Raw genomic sequence first — 24,530 nt, forward strand, 5'->3', positions numbered from 1 at the left:
TCTAAATCTGGGCCTGTTGAAGGAGTTGGCAGCAGGGGCATTGTTTTACAGAGATCCTTCTTTTGCTACCTATCCAGACAATTTTGGGGAACAGCATTGGACGGTGCTGTTATTTAAAAGGTTTTTACACTGCCTTTCAGAGCAAAAGGGCTTCTCAAGGCAGTTTAGAAGTAAAAGCAAAAATGTAAGAAAAAATATACAATATATAATTGGGCAGAACAGTAGTGTAAAATGTAATGGGGGGAATTAGAGCACCGTGAGCTGTTGCCTGCTTCTCACGTGGGGTTGGCAGGGCATTGTGAACTGTTGCATGAGAGGCACACAACAGGCATGTGCCCTGCCAGCCCCATGCCACTTTTGTGAGTCTTGAAAAATGGTTCTGGGGTCGCAGGGCACCATGAGTTGGCCGGCAGGGCTTCCCATTGCACAGCTGGGCAGGCGCCACACATGGCCCCACTTGGCTCCAGTGGACAGGGTTCGCTCTGGCAGCTTGCCCCGCCCTCACAGTGCACCCCACCCCACGGTCCCAGTGTGCCCACCCTGGGCACCGGCAAGAAACCTCCCTCCACTGCATTAGATCTGTGTGCACCCCAAATGACAAGATGAAATGGAATGATTTGGGGAAGGTTCTCACACTTCTGAGTTGGATAGTCCAAGGCATCACTAGGCAGATCAGGGACTCACTCAGCTTCCGAGAGGCTCTATGGTCTCAGCTGTCAAACAAACCCCACCCCATGGCTGTTCATCCTGACCCTCTCCCCCTGTGCACTGTGAGAACATTTATATAATTTAGCAGAGTTTAAATGATCCCGTTTGAGTTTATGCAGCGACAAGCGGGTTGCTTACTTTGTTTGAGTCCTGTCAATAATGATACCGTCCTGGCTGATAATCCTTTCTGTCCCTCTTAAAGAAAACACACATGAATCTGAATCATATTAACATAAACTACTTTACTATCAGGGACGCGGGGGGCAGTGTGGTCTAAACCACAGAGCCTAGGGCTTGCCGATCAGAAGGTTGGTGGTTCAAATCCCTGTGACGGGGTGAGCTCCCATTCCTCAGTCCCTGCTCCTGCCAACCTAGCAGTTCGAAAGCATGTCAAAGTGCAAGTAGATAAATAGGTACTGCTCTGGCAGGAAGGTAAACGGTGTTTTTGTGCACTGCTCTGGTTCGCCAGAAGCTGGCCACATGACTCAGAAGCTGGCCACATGACTCAGAAGCTGTACACCGGCTCCCTTGCCAATAAAGCGAGATGAGTGCCGCAACCCCAGAGTCGTCCGCGACTAGACCTAATGGTCAGGGGTCCTTTACCTTTACCTTTACCTTTACCTTTACCTTTACCTTTACCTTTACCTTTACCTTTACCTTTACCTTTACCTTTACCTTACTATCAGATTCATTCAGGTTTACAGAGTTGTTCCTGAAGGGAGGCTTAGATTACATAACAGGTAAACTATATACTAGATAGTAGTGAGTCATGAGAAGACTGCATCTGAGCAGTTATCATTTAACACTCCTAGCAGCAACCGACCAACTGACCAACTGACAAAACTGCCTGCCACATAGAGGCAGTTAGTCCTCTCAGAATGTTGGACTTGACTGACAGCTTTATATCCCACACGCAAGAGAAATTAAACCAAGCTAACTGTGGAAATGTCCAGAGTTTGAGAGGAAAACTGTGGAAAGAGGAGGGAACATTTCCTTTTCATGAGCAGGTCTAGCTTTCAATCACAGTGAAATATTTTCCCAGGGCACTCCAATTACAATGATTTGAGGGGGGAATTAAAAACCATATTTGCTTTCCACATGGATTTGGGGTGTGTGTCATAGGTGCCTTAGTGACAGAACCACTACAGCTATCATTCTGAAATTTGGTAGCCTTCGTCACTTTATGGACAAGGCAGTTGGATGTGGCCAAAGCTCAGTTGTGTAGGAACCGCCAAATCCACTGTATAAGAAAACATTCCTTCTCCATCCCTTGCTCTCGCTAGCTGTTCTTCAAGGTTTTCGTCTTCAACTCCAGAAGAAACATTAGTCACCTCTGCAAACATAGGTGGGCTGGGATATAGAGTGTAGGCTCATTTGCTTTCATTCAGCAAGCACTATATTGGGAAGATTCATCATTGTTGACCAAGAGAGGAGATATTGAAGCCAAGAGGTCCCTTTTGTTTATTTAACCTAGAATCCTTCCTCAGAGAGAAGATGTCAGTATTTGGTCCATGCATTTGCCGAACCTTTTCTTCCTTTCTTTTCCAACTTAATATGGCCTTTAATTACAGTAATGCATTATTATTATTATTGCTGTTATTTATTTATTTATTTAGCCACATCTTCATACTTCATGTGCTTTACAAGGTCACTGTGAGTTAGAGCCGCAATAAGCAAACAGTGAGGCCGGACAGTTTGCAAATAAAGAGAGAGAAAGTTCATTTGCAAAAGCCCTACCCTTTCCTGGACATAATGACATGTTTTGTTGCTGGGGTGAGGGGTGAGAGAAAAATACCGCAAGCCTGACTTTTTCACATATAATGGCAACATTGGGAGATAAATGCAACTGCCAGAGCAGCAGGAGAAGTACTGTACATGGAACAAACTTTTGTTTTGTTTTTCTTTTCCTCTTTTATATGAGATGCGTAGCAACGGTGATATACAGGAGTTTTTCTTGCTCTAATGGTTTTTCGGTGCGGCAGGTTACATGAGGTGATCCAAATAATTCAGCAAGCTGCACACCACGGAGGAGGCAAGCCACAGATAGGCTCTCACTTGCTTGCATGTGCTGGCAATTGGTAGTGCACTGCTTTTACCTCGGTGGTTTATCCTTTTCCCTTCAAACTCATGCAACTTTCATGAATATTTGGGGTGCATGTTCAGTTACAAGGTGTGCTATTTACAGAACTTGTGGCCAAAATAAAGGGATGGGAATAGGTTGGCAGGTATCCCCCCCCCCAAGGCTCGAAATGCCAGGATTTCTGCTCCATCTTCTGGCACATCTTTGCTTCCTCCAAGAGCAGCAAAAACAGGATTTCTCCTGTTCTGGAGGGTAGGACCTCAACCAATGGCTTCAAGTTACAAGAAAGGAGATCCCGACTAAACATCAGAAAGAACGTTCTGAACAGAACTGTTTAACAATGGAATGGACTCCCTTGGGAAGTTGTGGACTCGAGTTTGGATGGCCATCTTGTCAGGAGCTCATCCTACTCCTGAGTAGGACCCTGGCAGAGACACATGTCCGACTGACATGTTCCCTCCCTCCTGGTCAATCGTTCAGGAGCTTCAAAAGCTTTCTTCTGCCTGAACATCACAGCGACCGATGCCATCCGACACCGGCACACTTAGGGATCCACAGAGTCTTTGCAGCTTGTGTAACAGACCTCAGCAACTCAGCATTTTAGCTAATCTACTTTATTTACATATAAATACACACGGAGCACTGCAACATGGCTCCCTCTCTCTCTATCACCAGACAGCAAAGAGAATGAACAAAGGACAATAGTCCCACTTCACGGAACACAGTAACACAAACATCCTGTCTCCGTCACTTCCCACTTTGTGGAATCAAAACATACACTGTCATGTGAAAGACAACAATCCCATGACTGTAATCACGGAGCAGGAATGCTAACACATCTGTCATGGATGCTTTAGTGGAGATTCCTTCATTGCAGAGGGTTGGACTAAATGAGCCTTGGGGCCCCTTCCAACTCTCCAATTCTATGATTTTTTACTTGTTGTTTGTTGTTGTTTAGTCGTTTAGTTGTGTCCGACTCTTCGTGACCCCATGGACCAGAGCACGCCAGGCACTCCTGTCTTCCACTGCCTCCCGCAGCTTGGTCAGACTCATGTTTGTGGCCTCAAGAACACTGTCCAACCATCTCGTCCCCTGTCACCCCCTTCTCCTTGTGCCCTCCATTTTTCCCAACATCAGGGTCTTTTCCAGGGAATGATTTTTTACTAGCACACTGCTATGAAACGTCATATGATTAGCAGTTTCCAAATGACGAAATAAAGCAATAATATTCAGTATCAGCATGCTAAGCTCAAGGCTTTTACACCTTGTATTGGCCTAAAACTCTTTTCCATAGCGAGCAAAACTTAATTCTGCAATATATAAAACCCAAGCAACATGATTACAGGACCACATAACATCTGTCATACCACTCACCTCTTCATCTTCAGTTATGCCTGTCGTCACCTGTCGACAACGTCCTTTTGCAGTTCTTACCTAGAACAAATAGATTGATGTCAGTATAGAAGAATGAATGGCTGTATATCTAACACAAAGGAGCAGCTCACCAGGTGGAGGAGAGAGGCTACACTAGCCTCTTGGTAGGGAAGTCATTGTTGCTTACCAGGAGGGGGGGGGGCTAGGTGGCAAGGAGGCTGGTACATTGCAAATGCCCTGGAAGGGAGTGCCAGATTGCCTGTGCCAATGCGTTTGCACTGCACTGACCTCCTTATCCCTCCCTTTCCTAGTAAACAACAGTGGGCCTCCTGCTGGGAAGCTAGCATACCAGCTCCAGCTCTCTACTTCTGTTCAGTAGCAGAACACTGAAATCTCCCAGGGCATTCTGATGCTCAACTGGAAATCAACATTCTTTGGGTGGCTGGGTGGGAATTCAAAGGGAGACTGTAGCACTGAATTAAGATTTATGACACTAGGCCCTATCAGCAAATTTTATTTCCCAGCATTTGTTTTACTTTATTTAAAATCATTTATATACCACTTAATATTCCCAAAAAAATCTCTTGGTGGTGTACAATATGTAAATACGATTAAAACGTTAAGGGAAAATCGACAGCATAACCTTAAATCAATAAAACGGGTATATAAAAACACATGAAAGCCTACTAGAGCGAATAAAACAGAAATTCAGAAGATTCAAATATGTAAAATGAGGTCCGATCTCTTACAGGGGCAGGGGAAACCTCAGCAAAAAGATATTTCTTTACACCTGAAGCAGCTGTAGGCTGTTGCTTCCCACATGGTGTACGGGGAGGCATTCCACAAGGGCAGCAGCAGAAAAGGCCTGTTTTCGTGTTACTGCTCTGTGATATTCTGTATGGTGTAGGGTCATATGGAGAATTTCCCCAGATGATCTAAGTGATCTTTCAGGAACTCAGGACTCAGTTAAAATCAAGGTTTTCCTGTCCATTGCAAGTGTTAAATTAATCTAGGAAGATAGCAGCAATTACTGCAGTTGTGAATGGCCACTGTGCTTATCTAGTAGAATTTTGCGTAAAGATACCTCTTGCGTTTCATGACTTTTTGGCCCCACTGTTTATATTTTTTATTAATACTGCAGTGTGTAGCTGTAGATGATAGATAGATAGATAGATAGATAGATAGATAGATAGATAGATAGATAGATAGATAGGCAGGCCAGTGATATTAACGCTTCATGCATCTGATGAAGCCAAAACACCTTTAGTCTTTAAGAATCTGCAAGACAATTAAAATCAGCAAAGTTTACAGCTAAAACAAGAGAAAATGATGACTGCTTTATGGAATGAGGGAAGACTTTTTTGAACTATATAAAGAAATGTTATAGTATGATGAATTCGTGAGCAGGATTTGAACTGTGAGCCACAGAAGGATTTAGAAATTATTGTATTGTTGTTATGATATAAGAGAGGGAAGATAGGGTGCAGCAAGGGGGATAAATAAATAAAAGCACCATGGAAAATGGGATGGGAAGTCGACAAAAGAAAAATCTATTATGTATTGGAATGCTTGTTTGAAATATTTGGAAGTTTAATAGAATATAACTTTTTTTAAAAAGAGAGAGAGAAAGAATCTGCAATGCTTTTTGGAGGGGTTGTTATGTGCTGTTGCTTCTCTAATTAGTAATCTCCCCCAAATTAACCAATTTGTTGATATTTATTTAATAAAGCTATTTGGAAGCAAATTTAAGGCAGGATAATCTGCTGGCAGCGGGTGGGGGAATCACCAAAGGCATTTCATCTCTTTGATTACAGTTTGCCATGCTGTTGTCAGATGAACCGAAAATTGTATTTCATTTAAAGGGGAAGAAAGGACGAGTTTGGTAATGTGATCTTGTACTTAACCTCGCCCACAGTGGTGAGAACAGTCAGGTAAAAGCCATTACAGAAAGAATTTCAGAGCTTCCTTCTCTAGAGCTTTCAGCAACAATGCAACCCATTGTTTACATTTTAATTAACTTCTGTGTCACTGATTTATAAGGAAGATGGATTAGCCTTATGCTTTCAGCTGAATTATTGCAATTTGAACCTATTTGTACCTTCAGTTAAACTCTTCAAAGCCCGGGGAAGATTGTTTATGTACAGGAAATCGAATTAGTAATGCTGTTACTGTGATTTAATAGTGTTTTGGTGGCTCCCTCAATGAAGAACAGTAATTGGAGAATGTCTGCATTCACATCCCTGGGCTTTTTCTTTACCTTTGCGAGAGATACAGCAAGTGTGTTTGTTGGCTTTTCCAACTAATATGGGGAAATAAATAGGCACTGTGATTTTTAGAACGCTGGAAGCCTACAAGTTCAGACCAGGGGCAAGAAGGGGAGTGTTGAATAAACACCCACAACCTGTTGAACACCAAAGAAAGAACACAGCCGAAGTTTATGTGGCACAGGGATAGCCAATGTAGTGCTAAGGTTTTGGACTACGGTCCCCATTAGCCTCAACCACCACGGCCAAAGGGCAGGGGTGATGGGAGCTCTGGCCCAAAATTTCGGAGGTCATCATGTTGGCTAGTCCAGGTGTAGCTGAATACACCAGGAACCACCAGATAGTAAAGAAATGGTTGATCATGGATTCCACCTTATGGAGGGCAGTCTGCTCTTCGAAGGACTCCTCGCCAATCCAGTTTCAGTTTAAAAGTTTAGGGAAGCTTTTAATGTTTAATAGGTTATTGTATTTTAGTGTTTTGTTGGAAGCCGCCCAACAAAGGGAAACCCAGCCAGATGGGTGGGGTATAAATAAATTATTATTATTATTATTATTATTATTATTATTATTAAGATAAAGACCTGTAAGAAGGAGGAGAGGGGATCATGATGTTTTCCATCAAGGTTTAGCACCTGGGCAGCAGGCTGACCAGCCACATCAGTCACTTGGACACAGAGTGGTATTCAACTTAATAATTGTGCAAGGGGACTCTACCCCCCTCCTCACCCCCATACCCTCCCTAAATGTGTTCTGGACAATCCCACAACCCTCCAGAGCAGATCTGGGGGTGGCACAGAACACAAAATGGGGGCAGAAGAGAGACTGGCATTGGGACCTAAAGGAACCTGATTGCTGCCCCAGCTCAATTGTCCTGTGACCAAGCTGTGGATTCAGCAGTGGCTTGGTTGCTCTTACAGAGCCTAGATGGTGGGGATTTGGATGGGACTGGAAAAAAATGGCAGCCTATATTTATATGTCTGAAATAGGAACCAAATATAAACACTTTAAATTCTCTTTTGCTTTAAGCAGAGAGATGCCCTCTCCTCGGCTTGCCCACTTCTCTCTTTGAAGTCACGCAGAATCTTAAAAGTAGCTTAATTTTGGACTATTCTTTTCCTTCTTAAACCAGAGGGCATGATTTGGACACAGCCCAGCACAATTAATCCCTAGAGATTTCTGTGGCAAACTCGAAACCCGTATGAGAAATAAGCGGGAGAAATGTGAAAACTGATGGAGAAAACAGAAAGAGAAAGAAAATATTTGGCGAGAAGAATGAGGTCCTGTGAGAAAATGTAGATAATGTGTTTCTGGATCATTTAAGGTTTCAGAAAACACAAGGGAACAAAAGATTACTGTAATGCAATTCAGCGCCAGGCCTATTATTTAGTAGAGGCAAATTGTTCTCTCATTTTCTGCACTAAGCTTTAAAACTAGTGCTAGTGAAAAATTGCAGAATGGCTAGATTTCCCAGAAGAGAAAGCCAAAAGGCCAAAGTCCCTGGGGAGAAACAGTAGACTTGGCAAGCCTCAACATACTACAGTAGTTTCTTCAGCATATAAGAGGTGTCAAACTCAAACTCACAGAATAAGACCCTAAAGTTCTCCTAAATGGATGTCTGGTAAAATGTGTAAATCCACTCTCTCTCCACACAGCATTGCAAAAATAGCTGACTGCACTCAAACATTGCTAAACTGATTCAAGGCTACTCGCATTTGCAGTGGACCAACACATTTCGACGGCTTTTATTGGGGTTTCTATTAACTTATTACAGCAAAGCATCAGCATCACATTCTGAATGCTTGCTACAGGTCTTCGACTCTGAAGGATGGCACTGGCTGAAAAATAACCACACGGGCTGCCCTTCCACACAGGAGGTGATTTGTGCGAACCTGTTTGTGGCAATCACACAGGGTCCCCAGACGTTTGACGGTCTATTGATCCCTGTGCTACCACTGTGATTGCTTCCTCGCTGCCACCAACCCATTTCTCTTGGGTACACACGGAGTCCAGACAGTTTTTAACATTAAACCAAATAAACAAGTTTATTTTATAAGCATTAACCAGTTTATGGTTTCAGATAATTTTTCTTGTCAGTTTCTTAATCTTAAGTTACTTTACCAGCCTATACCTTTCCTAATAACTCCTAACTGATTATCCCAACTGTCTATCTGACTCCTCTTCTCTCTCACACACACATCAAACTATCTCAACCCACAGACTTATACTCCCTCTCTCTTCTCTAACACCTGACTGACTCCTTAACAACACTAACTCTAACTCTAACTCCTCCCCTTGGGTTCCCACCAGCCAATCACTTCACACTCATTTAACCCTTTCCTTATGACCCAGCATGATGTCACCTAGGAGGGCAAATGCCACACTGTTCCTCCACAAAGTCATGGCAATTTTAATAGCACCAACAAAACCACCTAATGTGATTAAGCTTGCAGCATCCCTGTGCAGGAGATGGAGCCAACTTTGTACACTGAATTTCCTATGCAAAGAGGCATCTATCCTTTCACACCGAAATTGGGCAAAGTTGTTCTTCCTTCTCCGTCTTACATAACACAGTACAGTCGTACATTGATTCTTGAACAGAATGCGTTCCAGGAGTCCGTTGCCATTCAAAAACCAAGGCGCGGCTTCCGATTGGCTGCATGATCGTCCTGCAGCCAATTGGAAGCCGCAAAAGCCACGCCGGATGTTCGGCTTTCAAAAATCATTTGAAAACCAGAACACTGACTTCCAGGAGCTGATGGAGCTGATTTGTTTGAGACCCAAGGCATTTGAGATCCAAGGAACAGTGGCACCTCGGTTTAAGAATAGCCCTGTTTACGAACGATTCAGTTTATGAACTCCACAAAACCGGAAGTACTGTCCCAGTTTGCGAACTTTACCTCGGTCTAAGAACAGAATCCAAACGGTGGAAGGGCACTGGCGGTGGGAGGCCTCATTAGGGAAAGCGCGCCTTGGTTTTAGAATGGTTTTGGTTTAAGAACGGGCTTCCGGAATGGATTAAGTTCGTAAACCGAGGTACCACTGTACAACTGTACTAGGATCCAGAGACTTCCAAGGAAGCTCAATGTTGAAAGAGTCAAGGCAAAAAAAAGGACTTCTCCACACAGTTAAACTATGGGATTCACTTCCATGAGAGGCAGTGATGGCTACCAAATTGGATGTCTTTAGAAGAGGATTAGACATAAGGCTACTAGGTGACCATCAATGGCTACTAGCTGCAATGGCTCTGAACAAAAGGTGCTAGGCTAGGACAGTGCTGTAGTGCTCAGATCTTGCTGGCAAGCTTCCCTTTGATATCTGGTTGGCCACTGTGACTGCATAGTGCTGGACTACATAGGACTTTGGTCTGATCCAGTAGGCTCTTCTTATGGTATTTATCTATGAAATGCTCTACCACTGAGCTATGGCCCTCCCCTTTTGCAGATCTTTACTGCAGTGTCTTCCCCAGTCAGCCCCCCTCCCGCCGCCACACTGCTCTCAGCAGATTTATACACAGACCAGGAACAAGATGCTCTCTTGTACATATAACCGCCAAATACACATTCAATAAAATTATAATTTCTCAAATCAGCAAGGCAATTTCGTAACGCAGCGCACGAAAACTTCAATCAAATTAATGAGCCTTAAACGTGTTTGAATTAGCAGCTGAACTGCTTGGCTGGATTGGAGGCCCCCCCTAAAAAAAAAAAAAAATCAGTGGCAGAGTCAGGAATAGAATTCCTGAGCTCGTTGCTGTGAAATGAGTGCCTTTGCTTTTCTGCAGAACCGATGCAGAAAAAGGAACAGAGCAGCTGCATGGGAGGGTTTCTCTTTCTCTCTCTCTCTCTCCCAACTGGCCTGCTTGCCTGAGCATAGGGGGCGGGAGGTGGGCTTGAAATATGTGAGCAAAGATTTAAAGAGCTAAACGCAGACGGCAAACTCAGCTGAGCTAATGGGGCAAACATAAAAGTGGACAAGTATTTGCAGCATGAATAGTGAAAGGAGAAGGGAGGGCTATTTAAAGGCGTGAAAAGTGGCCAGTGGAACGAAGACACTTCAGAATGTCTCCTCTGCTGAAAAGTTCAGGAAATGTACTCACCTGCCATAATATCCAGCTTTTATATACAGTGGTACCTTGGGTTACAGATGCTTCACGTTACACACTATAGTACCTCGGGTGAAGAACTTTGCTTCAGGATGAGAACAGAAATTGCGCGGTGGCAGCGGGAGGCCCCATTAGCTAAAGTGGTACCTCAGGTTAAGAACAGCTTCAGGTTAAGAACGGACCTCCGGAACGAATTAAGTTCTTAACCCGAGGTACCACTGTAGTGAAAAAGTGGTTTGCAGAGTACTTATTTAATATCCAAATGTCTTGCTATGAAACAGCAAATGCAGCATTTATTGCACTCATCTTCTCTCCACAAATACTGGCGCAGGAGAACCACCATCCTTGAATAGACTCCCGTCTCTGTTTCCATTATCAGATGTTGAAAAACAGAATTTGTCATAGGGTTTGTATCAGGTGTGGTGAACTTTGCAGCTGGGGGGACCACATCCTCTCGTGGACAATCTTCCAAAGGTCACATGTCAAGTGGTGGGTGTGAGGTCAGAAGCAGAGGTAGCCACAGATGTGGCTCTTTTCTTTGTAGAATAGGCGATGTTTCAGTGATGCAAAAGTTAGGTTTCTACAAACACACACAAAATCTTTCCACTCTGCGTCCAGGCAAGGAAGAGGGATTGCCATAGTTCAAGGACAGATGACTTGTGTGCCAGGAAGAATCAGAGAATAATTGTGTCTTATTCTCCCTCCACCCCAGCTAATGAGCTCATAGCAAAGGCTGGAACCACCTCCCAAGAAACCTTCCTGATTCAACTAAATTGCCCCTTCCTTTCCGATTCTTGTTGCTACCATCCAGTTTGTCAAGTATGATTGGTCAATATCTTTTCCTATGACAGCTGAGCAAGACAAGGAATTGTGGCATCATCATTTCATCATTAACCAACCATCTTCCACCACAATTGGCACCATATAAATAAATAACTGGGCCTGCAGCATAGTCACTGGGCCCTTCCTCCTCTGTAATTTGTACAAGCAGCCATCAAATGAAACTGTAAAACAAGCTTTTCGGTGAGCCAAAATAATAACAGATGTACTGTAAATGTTCCCAGGCTCAAAACACCTTGGAGAAAGTTTGGGATCACATTCATCAAGTCGACTGCACCTTGAATAGTTTTGCTGCTGGTAAACAGTTATGGCTGCAGTCCTGACCATGTCTACTCAGATGTAAATACCATGAACTTCAATGGGACTGACACCCAGGTAAGACAGGTTAGGATTGCACCTTAACTTGTTGAAGTCCATACTAAGTCAGCTACCATCAGATTTGTTGTTTAAAATATCATTTTAGTTTAGGGAAATAGTCTGATTTGGGTTTATTCTTCTTTCTATTGTAACCAAGTTACAGTGGTACCTCGGGTTACATACGCTTCAAGGTTACATATGCTTCAGGTTACAGACTCCGCTAACCCAGAAATATTACCTCGGGTTAAGAACTTTGCTTCAGGATAAGAACAGAAATCGTGCAGTGGTGGCGCAGCAGCAGCAAGAGGCCCCATTGGCTAATGTGGTGCTTCAGGTTAAGAACAGTTTCAGGTTAAGAACAGACTCCGGAATGAATTAAGTACTTAACCCAGGGTACAGTCAGTGTGAATGTGTTTGAATAAAGAGTATTCCTGTGTATATTATTATTACCATACTGGGTTTACCAGGATGCTCTGCACAGTGATTCTATTTTTTTTTTCTAGAGCATCAGGGCAATCAATCTGCTTTTGATTTTGGCTGTCATTTACAAAGTAAAATGAAGTACTTTCAAGATACTGAATGGACTCTTCCCCTAACATTGGCTGGGATCCGAAACAAAAGCTGCTTTAGGCATGCCCAAGTGCTTGGGCGTGACCAATGGGATTTCTCTTTTCCCCGCCCCCTCTAAACAGCAGGCCCCTCTGCCATGCCATGCAAAAAATAAAATAAAAATGTTTTTGAAAGTTCTCTTAGTTTCAGAAGGTTTTGCCTTGCACGAATGGGGTAAGGAGCAGTGGCGTAGCGTGGGTTGTCAGCACCCGGGGCAAGGCAAGTAATTTGCGCCCCCTAACCCTAACCCCCAGATGTTGCGCCCGGTGCGGCCGGCCCCCCCTGCACCCCCCACGCTACGCCACTGGTAAGGAGGCTGCTGATAAAGGAAAACACAAGCTCAAAGCTTGCTTGGGTATGGGGAAATAGCTGTGTGGTTCCTTTGATTCTTGTCTTGGTTTCCTATGTCATATGCCAACCTCCAGATGTTTTGGACTCTAACTCCCATTGGCCCCAGCCAGCACAGCCAATGTTTAAGGATAATGGGATGTATAAAGGTAAAGGGACCCCTGACCATTAGGTCCAGTCGTGACCGACTCTGGGGTTGCGGCGCTCATCTCGCTTTATTGGCCGAGGGAGCTGGTGTACAGCTTCTGAGTCATGTGGCCAGCATTGCCAAGGCCGCTTCTGGTGAACCAGAGCAGTGCATGGAGACGCCGTTTACCCTCCCGCTGGAGCGGTACCTATTTATCTACTTGCACTTTGATGTGCTTTTGAACTGCAAGGTTGGCAGGAGCAGGGACCGAGCAACAGGAGCTCACCCCGTCACAGGGATTCGAACCACTGATCTTCTGATTGGCAAGTCCTAGGCTCTGTGGTTTAACCCACAGCGCCACCCAGGTCCCAATGGGATGTAGAGTATGGGTGTAATCAGATCTGGGCCCTGGGCTGATTTGGGGGGTTTGCAATGTCACATGGTTGCAGGGGGAGAAAGAGATGTGCCCAAGGACATGTTTAAACAGGGAAAAGGAGACACATGCAGGCTGCCTGTGGATCTCCTTCTCCCCACTCCTTATTGCTAGACCACCACCCCTTTTGGCAGCCCTGAATTGCTCCAGATGGAGCCGATCTGACCCAGGGTGATCCTGGGCCTCCTTAATCCAATCCTGCCAAATCTTGGGCTTATCCAAATCAGACCAATTCCGTTTGGTACCCTGGATTAAGCTGGATCCAATGCAGAGCCCTAATTTGTAGTCCACAGCACCTGGAGGATGAAAGGTTGGAGTAAGTCTGGAGTAGATGATGCAGGGATAGACAAAGAATCTGACCTAGTAAAAAGCAACTTCATATATTTCCAGATTGTGCTTGACTTAATCATCCCCATAAGCTGCAGTCCTCTTCCCATTAAAAGTAAAATGAATTTTAATATTATGTCAATGGAAATAGACTGGAACTCTTCCAAGAGTAAGTAGGCTTTGTCTGGGGGGGGGGAACCTACACCCAGTTATTCAGATTACCACTGTCACGGTCCGGTTCACAGGCGATTGAAGTCCTGGCTGGGGACGTCGGGAACTGGGTCAAGATGGCGGGGTGGGAGCAGGAACAGGAGTCCAGAAGCCAGATGTCAGAAAGTCAAGAGTCCGAGGGTTAGGAAGCAAGGAGTCACGAAGTCAGGGGTGCAAGGATCAAGAAGCAAGGAGTCACGAAGTCAGGGGTGCAAGGATCAAGAAGCAAGGAGTCACGACGTCTGAGGTCTGAGGATCAAGAAGTCAGGGGTCAAGGAGTCAAAAGCAGCAAGGCAGGGAACGTGTTGCTGTGGCAAAGAGGCGAAGGGAAAATGCTGACCTTATATCCCTTCCCGGCTTTTGCCACCAGGTGCTATGACTTACCAATCAGCCTCACCTGAGGCTGCGCCTTGCCTCTTCAGAACAAACTTAGGAACGCCCCAGTCCTGCAGAGTCCTCTTGGTCACAGAGCCTGGCTCCTGCATGCTGCACACCCGACAACCACCTTAAGTATTTTCATGCAAAGAGAGCAAGGGTGGTTAGTTACGTTTTTATGTTCATTATAAACTAATGAATAAATGAATAGGATTGATTGAGAGAGGATGCAGTTTAAATAAAATGCAACAACTAACACAATGGCCAAATTGGGATGGGGCTGCTGGAGGGGGGAAAGAAATGACGCCTGCCCAAGGAACTATTCTAACTAAAGACAGATAATATAAACCACTAAGACACAGACACTAGGGGACACGGGTGGTGCTGTGGTCTAAACCACTGAGCCTTGGGCTTGCTGATCAAAAGGTCGGTGGTTCGAATCCCCGCGACAGGGTGAGCTCCCGTTGCTCGGTCCCAGCTCCTGCCAACCTAGCAGTTTGAAAGCACACCAGTGCAAGTAGATAAATAGGCAGGAAGGTAAACGGTGTTTCTGTGCACTGCTCTGGTTTCGGTGTTGTGTTGCGCCAGAAGCGGCTTAGTCATGCTGGCCACATGACCCGGAAAAACTGTCTGTGGGGAGGGCAAACGCCAGCTCCCTCGGCCTGTAAAGTGAGATGAGCGTTACAACCCTAGAGTTGTTCACAACTGGACTTAACTGTCAGGGGTCCCTTTACCTTTACCTTTACCTTTAAGGTACAGACAAGAAACAAACAATATATATATATATCTACATGGTAGCTGGGTTGAGGAAAAATAACAGGCAGGCTGAATAAAAAAATGCCACTGACAAGCATGGCAGAGTTTCAGTTTCCATATTGTTTTGGAAAGCATGCATGAGGCAAGTTCACCTTTAAACATGAACATCTCCCATACCCCTATCTGGAAATACTACAGCATAAGGACATAATCATAACCATTGCAACCTCAGTTACTAAGTGTGGGATAATTACAGACAAATGGGAAGGAATTTTTGCAATAATCTCCAAGTCTTGCCCATCCAGTTCCTTCACCTTATTCTTTCAAACAACAGTATTCATTCAGTACAAAAAATACATGATACATTCTTGGTTTAGTAATCTGACCTCTTCCCCCCCCCCCCCAAACACACACTTCTTTTTTTACCAACTCCTTCATATAGTATATTTGGCCTTCCTCCTAACCTCCTAGGAATTCCAGACACATTTTGCTTATTATTCTAAAGATTTATTTAAGAATATTCATTGGGAGTCAGTTAAATAGACATGGAACCCCAAGAAACACATTCACTGGTATATAACATCATACAGAATATTGGTTTAGCTGGCTAACCTATGCCTTGATCATCAGGTATAATAATATTTGCTGGTGGATCTGGTGTAGGTTTAGGTTGACCGCCTTTCATAACCAATACCTCATTTACAAAAGTAAATTACACAGCTATGCTCTTTCCCCCTTCTACCTTGAAATAATATTAGCATAAGAAGGTCAACCTCACTGTTAGGTAGGGTGAGGCAAGGTGAGAGAGTTTCTGAGATACTGAAAGAAGGCAGCAGATTGTGAAATATTTACCTATTATTATACTTTGGGTGTGGCACCATTTAGTTTTTCTGCCTTGGGCACCAGAATACTGCTGCATATAGGAGAAAGAATCCTGTTTCAAAGCAGCTACTTTGTTTTTGTTTTTTAATTGCATCTTTATTTATTTGTATGCTGTTTACTTGCCAAAGTGGCTTCTAAGCCATTTGCAAGTATAAAGCCACACATATAATAGAAATACACATTAGAACACTTTCATCAAAATAAACACCCACAATGAAAATGCAGAATAAAGCAAGCCCAATAAAATGGCAAGGAAATCAGCCCTGAGTGTTCACTGGAAGGACAGATCCTGAAGCTGTGGCTCCAATACTTTGGCCACCTCATGAGAAGAGAAGACTCCCTGATGTTGGGAAAGGTGGAGGGCACAGGGAGAAGGGGACGACAGAGGACGAGATGGTTGGACAGTGTTCTCGAAGCTACCAGCATGAGTTTGACCAAACTGCGGGAGGCAGTGGAAGACAGAAGTGCCTGGCGTGCTCTGATCCATGGGGTCATGAAGAGTCGGACACGACTAAACGACTAAACAACAACAACAATAAAATGGCGCAACAATTGAGAGAGTTGAAATGATTGATCTGGCACATTCATTGCCACACCTGCAGACGTAAAGAAGAAGCAGAGCTGCGTGTCATCAACATATTGTTGACAAAGTATTCCAAAGATCCAGGTGACCTCACTCAGCAGTTTCCTGGAGATGTTAAACGTCACAGGGGTAAAAAATGAACCCTGTGGAATCCCGCACATAAAACACCATGGGGATGAACAACACTCCCAAGCACTACCCTTTGAAAACAACCATCCAAGTAGGACTGTAACCATCACAAAGTGGTGCCATCCACCCTCAGCTCAGAAAGCTGCTCCAGAAGAACACCATAACTAATGATACTAAAAGCCGCTGATCTTGATGTTCTTACTGGGCAGTGTAGGCGAAGATTTCCATATTCCATCTGAGGTAACCCATTCTAGAGTTGTTAATGGCTTTATATGTAAGTAAAGGTAAAGGTCAAGGGACCCCTGACCATTAGGTCCAGTCACGAACGACTCTGGGGTTTTGGCGCTCATCTCGCTTTACTGGCCAAGGGAGCCGGCGTACAGCTTCCGGGTCATGTGGCCAGCATGACTAAGCCGCTTCTGGCGAACCAGAGCAGCACACGGAAACGCCATTTACCTTCCCGCCAGAGCAAGGGGATTTGAACCACCAACCTTCTGATCGGCAAGTCCTAGGCTTAGTGGTTTAACCCACAGCGCCACCCACGTCCCTTTATATGTAAGTAAGGTAAAGGTAAAGGTACCCCTGCCCGTACGGGCCAGTCGTGTCCGACTCTAGGGTTGCGCTCTCATCTCGCTTAAGACGCCGGGAGCCAGCGCTGTCCGAAGACACTTCTGGGTCATGTGGCCAGTGTGACGAAGCTGCTCTGGCGAGCCTGCACCAGCGCAGCACATGGAAACACCGTTTACCTTCCCGCTATAAAGCGGTACCTATTTATCTACTTGCACTTAGGGGTGCTTTCGAACTGCTAGGTGGGCAGGAGCTGGGACCGAACGACGGGAGCTCACCCCGCCGTGGGGATTCGAACCGCCGACCATACGATCAGCAAGTCCTAGGCACTGAGGTTTTACCCACAGCGCCACCCACGTCCCTATATGTAAGTAGCAAGCCCTTAAAATTGGTTCAGTGGCTGATAAGCCACCAGCACCTATTATGATGTTACTGTTTTATTTTTATAAGCCACCTCAAATCTGTATGGAAAGACAGCCTGCAAATCACAGCATAAAAAACCCTCCCAGACCCAGAGGTTTTCTGTTTCTGCTGTCGGTATTAACACCATCTCCAAGATTCTAGCAAGCGTTGCATTGCCTGCATTAACTCTCAGGCATTAAAAATGTGTGTAAACGCCGCAATGACAAGTGCTCGCTGTCCACAAGGCTTGTAAAAGTTTACTTCAAACAATTGGCGCTATCAGATAATTCAGTCCGTGGAATGCAAGAACCCCCTTTCTTTGCATTTGTTTTTATGTTTTCCTTATTTTGAAGTGGTTGAGTGGTCCATCTACCCACCGAGTCGTTTCCTTACAAGTTTTCGTTTTAATTAATAGACTTGTGAATAACCACAATTGCCTTGTGGGACACACAAAATGCTAAGCAGATGACTAAGCTTGCAGTGGAGCAATCCGCTCAGTACAGTTTTGCCTTAATTTAATTCATACATGATCGAAGGCGGCAGAGGGAAAAGGGGCCGAGAGGAGCATGGCAATTATGTTGCTTAATGTATAGCTCTGGTCCTGTTTCAAATTAAAAGGAGTCCCTTGTGTACGGAACCTAATGTTCATAAAAGCAAAAGCAACGTTTTTGATTTATGGTCACCTGTTTGCATGCTATTGAACTTGGGAGGGGATGGGCATTGGAATGCATCTCAAGGGGGGGTGGGCATTAAGGTAGCATTTCATAGATCTTTGGCAATTTGCCCACCAACTAAGGGGGCATGGCTCAGTGGTAGAGCATCTGCTTGGCACGTTCAATCCATGGCATCTCCATGTGGGAAACCCTGGAGAGCCACTGCCAGTCAGTGTAGACAACACTGAACTACATGGACCAATGGTCTGACTCAGTTGAAAGTATGTCCATATGTTCCCACCTGTTCATATGTTCCTCCCTGAAATATCACCTGCATAGATTTAAAAGATCACTTAGATTATCTGGGGGAAATTCTACTCATGGTACCTCACTCTACATTTTCAGGTTATTCTTCTTCTTTCTTCTTTGGCGATCACTCATAGCCAAGTAAGATTGTCTTCCATAAACAATGTTTTAACAGTGAGTCTGTAAGTGACTGTGGAGGCCAGTTCTGGATCCACACGTCCTTCCACAGTGGGGACATAGATTTCCGGGTGGGAGTTGATCATGGGAGGGTTTGCCCAGCGTGCCTTCCTCTTAGCACATTTCTCCCTTTCGTCTGGAGTTTGAGTGTCTTCAAAGCCCATGACACCTTTGGTAAAGGCTGTTCTCCAATTGGAGCGCTTGCAGGCCAGTGTTTCCCGGTAATAAGGTGGTGACCTGAAAATTGCCTTTACTGTGGGATACCTTTCCCTGCTTCAGATGTTATCTGAATTACCATTCACCATGGCTTCAGTGAACAGATTTTTTAAGGCAGTGGTATTTCAAAAAAATACTCTTTTCAAGAGTAAAGTTTAGGAGAATCTAGAGATCTGGGTTAGTTATTAGCAACATTAGACTAGGCCTATGGTTTTCAAATTGGAGAGCTAGCCTAGCTCTCAGAAGTGTAAATCAGTGGCATGCTTCTTTCACATGGCCTCTGTGGATTAAGATGCCCAGGACTGAACTGAGGACCTTATGCAAGCAAAGTAGATGCTCCGCTACTGAGCTAATAGTAACCCTGGGATTCTTCAATTGGTTGAGCTGGGAGAGCTCAGTCAACCTGCGAAGACATCCTGCTGCTTTCTGAGGAGGATGCTGAGCTCACTAAAATGGGCAGGCAGAGAATCATCGCAGCATCCACAGTGGCCCCCGTGGATAAAACAATTTGAGGAGGCTTAAATGTTTGCTTTCTTGAATTAGGCTTGCCAACTCCAAACAGTCTGAAGAAGATGCATGTTGGCCTGTTTCTGACAACACTGCATGTAGAAGAATATTAGGAAATTCCTCTACTTGAGTAACGTTTTGTTCATGCTTAGGAGGTCTTGACTGTAGGGTATTTAGAAGTTATGACTGTGGGGAAAACCAGTAAACTCTGAAGCCTGTCACTGGTTTGGCACTGGACCACTAATAAGCACATACCCTCCAATGTTTCTCTGATGAAAACAGGGCTGTCCTATTCCACAACAACAACAACAACAATTTTATTATTTATACCACAGCCATTTGACTGGATTGCCCTAGTCACTCTGGGCTGCTTCCACCTTATATAAAAACATAATAAAACATTAAATATTTTTAAAACTTCCCTATACAGGGCTGCCTTCAGGTGTCTTCTAAAGGCTGTATGGTTACTTATCTCCTTGGCTCAAAGGTTGCATAACTCTATAATCTCCAATAGTTCTCTGATGAAAATAGGGACGTCCTAAGGAAAAGTGGGACATTCTGGAATCAAAAATAAATCTGGAGCTGTCCCTGGAAAATAGGGACACTTGGAGGGTCTGTAAGCAGTGCCTTGTCCCTTAAAACCACTGCCATGTTCCTGTTCAGGCAGTGGGCAGGAGCTGCCTTTGGATGGTTTGTTAGAAACTAGCTGGAGGGCAGTCCAGCTCTGTGGAACTACAGCTATCTAATTGGTTTTGCTTGTGTGTGCTGTCTTTGCTTTTATTATGGGGAAACACTACGCAGCCCTTCTAATTAGATTGTTAAACATAATAGCCAAACGGCACAGCCGTGAAGAATGTGCTTCTACCCTTTTGTTAAATGTAGAACGGGACTCAGCCAAGATCCAGGATTTTTTTCCAGCCCATTTCCCCCCATCATCAGATCTGATGGTAATGAGACTGTTTATTTTTCTTCTTCAATTAATGCAGAAGACTGTTGCCTTGATGAAGTCCAAAATAAATGTCAAAACACAATTCCAGTAGTGAACACATATCTTTCTTTATTCTGTTGTTCCTTCCTCTATTTGTTTGGAATACTCAGGCCATGCACTAATTAGTGCCCTTGTTCACTGTCTCCACACAAAGGACAAACACAGAGAGGCTCTCTCACCCTTGGGGGTTGGCCTCTCTGCAATGGGCTTGAGAAGGCACGCTGGCGGTGTGACGGCAGACATTCCCAAGGTACCCTCTGCACCGTGCTGGATTTTGAGATAAAGAGCTAAAGTTAGTAAGGGAGGATCTGTCAGGTTTAAAAGAAGCTGCGATAACAGGCAGGCCCATACAGCATCCAGGGAGAGATCTATAAATCTTGGGGGCTCTCAGAACTTTGGAAGCAAATAGGCATTTGGGGTTTTAGTCAGTCCATTCTGTAGCAGCGGCTTCTGACAGGCAACAGAGAAGAATTGTTGTATGCTGCTCACTCTACCCATAGGGCCAAAAAGTGGTATAAAATTGTTCTTTTAAAATATGAGTTAATAATATTCTTTTTGTGCGGCACGATGCTGTTGTGCAAGGACTCGTGTTTGCATTGTTCATTCTCCATACAAAAAGAATATTGACACTAATCACATCAAAACTGCTTTACTGAGTGTTTCCTCAATGCATACAGGCTCTGGCAGATTGAGAGGATGAGACCAAAAGTGGACCCAACAGCCAAGAAGGCAGTTTCTGCATGTGCTGTAAAGGGAAGTGAGGGGTAGCTGGGACTCCTCAACCTGAGAAGGTAGCCCATCTAGGAGAATGAAAACACTGGTCCTAAACCTCTGCTGCCTTTTGGGAGGAGAATAGGCCAAGGAGTAAACCCTACGCAAATCTGGAGAGGCGTTCCTAGAACAGTTGGGTGGCTCCTTCTGACAACTCCTGCAGCCAAGCTGTTGCAAAACATATTGCTCTGCTTTCCTTTGGACCACATCAGCAAGGCACATCATCTGGGCAGCCCAACCTGTGGATTGGCAATGTCTAACTAAGTTCAAGCTGCTGGTTTTGGTGCATAAAGCTCTGGAGAGCTTGGGATCAGGATACATGAAAGATCATCTCACCTCTTAGATACCTAATGCATCACTTTGGTCCACAGGTGATAATGATGGCCTCCCGCAGATACCATTTTATCAGGAGGTCCATTCTGCCCAATGTAGGAAGCAAGGCTTTAGTTTTGTGTCACCTGCCCTTTGGACTCCCCACCACCACCATTAAATTTCAGACAGGTGACACCTCTGTTTTCTTTTCAATGTCTTCTGGATCCCTTCTTCTTTCTCAAATAGCTTTTTAAGTAGAGATCCATCCTAGCCTACATCTGTATTAGAATTGATTGTAAATACTTTTTTTGTTTTATCACTTATTGTTTACCACCTTGGGCTTCTTTAGGAGTGTAGGTGCGATATAAATTCAATAAACATTGCTGCTGCTGTTGCGACACTGTTGCTGCCAAGAGTGCTGGAAGGAGGACTGCTCTTCTCTGCTGCAAGGCTCCTGGGAGGCCACTGGGACATTCCTGGAACAACTCTTGGGTTGGGGCAACTGGCTAAAATGTTGTAAAATGTTTTAATGGTTCTAATTTTGGTTCCTCTGTTTTGTTTTTATTGGGTTGGTGTTGGTTAAATGTTTAGTTGGGGTTGGCAGTTATTTCAGTTTGGGTATAACTGTAAACTGTTGTTGTTGTTGTTGTTGTTGTTGTTGTTGGTTTCTATTGATTTATTGGCTTATTTGTGGCTTGCATAGGATATCTTTTTATGTTTGCAGTTGTGTTGTGTTTTTATATATGTTGTAAGCCGTCCAGAGTGGCTGGGGAAACCCAAGCCAGATGGATGGGATATAAATTTTTAAAACTATTATTTTTTTAAAAAAACAATTCACTTTAGTAAAGTGGGAGAAGACAAAGATGCAAATGTACTAAAGAAGCTGGAAGTTGTGGCACGTCGCACATGCTTTTGGCCGAGAATTAATTTTTGAAATGTCCTAGTTAAACTGGGATTGGGAAGGCGTGGGAGGCAGGGCAGAACAAACCTGAGAATTAATAAAAGAACTGAACTGGGGAAATCACAAACTTCACTCTTTTTAAAAAGAGTGAGAGAGAGAGAGACTGTGTGCGTGTGTGCATGGCAATGCCACAATCCTTTGCTTTGCCCTCCCCCCCCCCATTTCCTGTTTCAAGAAGTGAGAGGGCAAAAGAGAGAGAAAATAGAATTGCTCTCAGCATTTCGTTCAAGGATAAGAAGAAACGAAATTGCAGCCATTAAAAAATTGAAATATGTGGGCCACAGAAATGGACACGATGGCTACACAGAGAACTGTATTTACACAGAATAATGAACTGTGTAGAAAATAAAGTTGCACCCCCAAAAGATTTTTATACAATGCCTTTCTGCACAGTGCAGGCTGCAGGCTCGTGTGTACAAAGGAGGCCTTGCGTAAGCGCTGTGCCCTTACTTAAGGTATGGGCTGGAACATGTTATTATATTGTTCAAGATTAAATAATTAGCAGAACATGGTCAAGATCAAAGGTTCTCCTGTGCCGCCGGTAATTCGAACGTTACCCAAATTATGACATCCACGACTCCTGCTGCTATGATAACCTGTGGGCATGAAATCTTATGCACTGACACTGCGTTTTTCATTCAATGTCTTTGTGAGAGGTTAATTTAAGAAACAAAAGCATTTAACCAGCCCCAGCCACCCAAGATATAGTGACTAAAAGGGAATATAATTCATTTGAATGCTAAGCAAAAACAGCAAGCAAGACAGCTGGCTTGTGACCTCCGACACAGAGATCAGTTACAGGGGTAGGCGGCGGGTGGGTGGGCAGGCAGGCAGGCAAATGGCAGAGACTCATCTTCTCCCTTTCCTTAACAGCCTTATGTCAAAATACTCCCACAGTCATCCTTACATCAGACCAGGTCTCTTACCTAGCCTTCTCAATCAGTCAGTCCTGTTATTATTATTAGTCAACACATTATTCTAGACAGAGAGAGAGAAAGAGAGAGAGAGAAATCACTTTACTTGACATTGTTCATATAGATCTGAAAAGCTTTTAAGTAAGAACCCTCTATTACTATAAGGGGAGAAATAAAATTAGTCACTGGGTGTATATGAGTCATGTTCCAGCGCTCTGATATGCAAATGCTGGCAATATTCACTCGCGAATCATTCCTACCCTTAGACTTCAAACCTTTTACGCCTGCGGACAATGCCCACGCATTGCAGAATGCTTATCTGTGAATTGTTCTTACAAGTGGGACCCACACACACAAAAAGTTGCATCGTCTCCTTACCACCAGCCAGCAGGACTCAGGACAGCCATACCCTTTTCAGAATATCCCCTTCCGTTCCTTCCCTGCTAGGGATGGAAGGATCTGTCAGTGATGGTTCTCTTGGTTTCTACGTTCCCCGACGATAAATTCAGTTCTCCACAATTCTGCAGCAATCTGCATTAAAAACAACAAAAACTAATGAAACTTCTCCAGCTATTTAGTGCAATTTTCAGGCATGCCGTTTCTCCAAATACAATGCATTTTTTTCTCCATTATTTTCGCCAATACGTTCATTTTTATGCATATTTCCCCCTAATATGTGCCTTTTAATAAACACTCTTTTGTTGGAGAGCTGCATCGCAAAATGTGTATAATTGCAGATTTTAAAGGATGGTTGTGTTTCAGTTCTCATATCGTTTTGGAGAGTGTGAATATTATAAAACCAGCTGTAATTGAGCACTAAACCGAATTTCTCCCCAACCCTATTTCCCACCCATTTTTATTTTGCAACTGACAATCAACATCGCATTGCTATCACACATAGTCTCCACTGGGCTGTCTTGTTTTTTGAAACTATTTTGCTTAGTTTTTGTTCTGCTGACCTTGGGCTTCCTCCCAGTGCCATGTGCTTTCAATGCAATACAGCAGGTCCCACTGGGAATGCTGGGATTCCCTTTCTCTTTGTTCCTCACCCCATGTGCATTTCCCCCTTAGAAAGACAGAGGAGTAAATGAAGAAAACCCAGAAACACTCTTCTTAAAGAAAATCTTGTTTAGAAGACAGGTAAAAACCAGCAGAAAGACACAAAAAATAGTGAGATGGGATTTAAGACAGATTGGGGAAGGGAAAGATAATTGAAAGAGGCCACCATAGAAATAATATGGGATAAGGATTC

The 24,530-nt window shown here is 44.1% G+C and overlaps 2 long non-coding RNA genes across 2 annotated transcripts in view; one reads left to right on the plus strand and one right to left on the minus strand.

Annotated features, from left to right (window-relative positions):
- LOC310704943 overlaps positions 1 to 6,783 on the minus strand; it is a 30,050-nt gene extending 23,267 nt beyond the window's left edge. Inside the window, exon 1 of the long non-coding RNA XR_014525105.1 lies at positions 1,378 to 6,783. This is a non-coding gene — a long non-coding RNA (uncharacterized lncRNA). The remainder of the gene's footprint in view (positions 1 to 1,377) is intronic.
- Positions 6,784 to 11,475: 4,692 nt separating this feature from the next.
- Positions 11,476 to 12,471, plus strand: LOC310704954. The gene is made up of 2 exons (XR_014525116.1): positions 11,476 to 11,743; positions 12,229 to 12,471. It is a non-coding gene; the product is annotated as an uncharacterized lncRNA (long non-coding RNA).
- Positions 12,472 to 24,530: the final 12,059 nt, after the last annotated feature.

This window comes from Podarcis liolepis (genome assembly GCF_965112155.1).
Source record: "Podarcis liolepis genome assembly, chromosome: 4".
NCBI lineage: Eukaryota > Metazoa > Chordata > Lepidosauria > Squamata > Lacertidae > Podarcis > Podarcis liolepis.